Source organism: Myotis daubentonii, chromosome 17 (genome assembly GCF_963259705.1).
Source record: "Myotis daubentonii chromosome 17, mMyoDau2.1, whole genome shotgun sequence".
Classification (NCBI taxonomy): Eukaryota; Metazoa; Chordata; class Mammalia; order Chiroptera; family Vespertilionidae; genus Myotis; species Myotis daubentonii.
The window spans coordinates 42390824-42391973 of record NC_081856.1 but is presented as its reverse complement, the minus strand read 5'-3'; the positions used below and the strand labels follow the sequence as shown (position 1 = coordinate 42391973).

The window sequence follows — 1150 nt, the reverse complement described above, 5'->3', positions numbered from 1 at the left end:
ACTGCTTTTATGAGCCTGAACCAGGTACAGCTGTCCTGAATAAGTTCACATTGAAATCATACAAGAATGAAAGTTTGCTCTCACATTTCAGAGCATGTCTGCCTTGGGTGGTTTTCTTAGCTCACACGCTGTTGCCTGTAACAAGTGTTTAGATTTAAGTTGATAAGAGCTATGAGAAGTGATCAATAGTTTAGAGGACTTCAAGGTTGAAAAACAGTTCTGCCCGCCCCGCCCCCCAGCAACTCATGCTGCTGCCACATCTTGTATCTTTTGCATTTGGAGGTGGCATTCTTTTTGTTGTTGTTGTTAATCCTCACCGGAGGATATTTTTTTCATTGATTTTTAGGGTGGAAGGGAGGGGGAGAGACAGAAAGCGAAACATTGATGTGAGAGAGACACAGTGATTGGTGGCCTCCTGACCAGGGCCGGGACGGAGGTACGTGCCCTTGACCTGAATCGAACCTGAGACCCTTTCGTCCAAGGGCCGGTTCTCTAACCATTGAGCAAAACCAGCTATGGCTGGAGATGACTTTTTTTTTTTGAAACAGAAACCACTGCGTCCTCTCCCTCTTATTCTCCCAAAGGAAGAGAAGAAGGATCATCAATGGTCATGGTAGTTGCCAAAGGAACACCAAAAGCCAGCTTCACACTCAGGAGAGAACGCTGCACCTCCTCTTCGTGGTTTCGGGGGCTCTACACATTCAGAGAAACTTCTCTAGTAACAAGCCATAGAAATGACCCCTGAAAGTATAGGCTTTGGGGATGACACTCTTAATAATAAGGCCCCGTGGATTTCATTCTCAGGGCAGTAGAGAGCTAGGAGGAATTTAAACGTAGGAGAGGGGTGAGGTGCTTTGGCCACTCTGGCTTCCCTTCCACTCCCCTGCAAGGTGTCCTCTGCTCCCTGTCCCTGCCTCACCCCCACCAGATTCTGAGCCCCTCTCCTCAGATCCCTCGATTTCTAAGGTAACTTGCAATTATACGAGATAAACATATGTAATGGAAGACTGTAATGGTAGTCGAGGCCTTCAGACAAGGGCTGATGATCTGACTACAGAATTGTAGGCATTGGCCAGGGGCAGGAGAGAACTGATGTAACATTCTTTAATCATGGGCTGTTCTTCCAACTCTGATCACACACCTCACAAAG

General features: G+C 47.0%; 1 non-coding gene across 1 annotated transcript; it reads right to left on the bottom strand.

Annotated features, from left to right (window-relative positions):
* Positions 1-550: 550 nt before the first annotated feature.
* LOC132220215 (small nucleolar RNA U3) lies at positions 551-757 on the bottom strand. Its single transcript, XR_009449721.1, has one exon. It is a non-coding gene; the product is annotated as a small nucleolar RNA U3 (small nucleolar RNA).
* Between the last annotated feature and the right edge of the window lie 393 nt (positions 758-1150).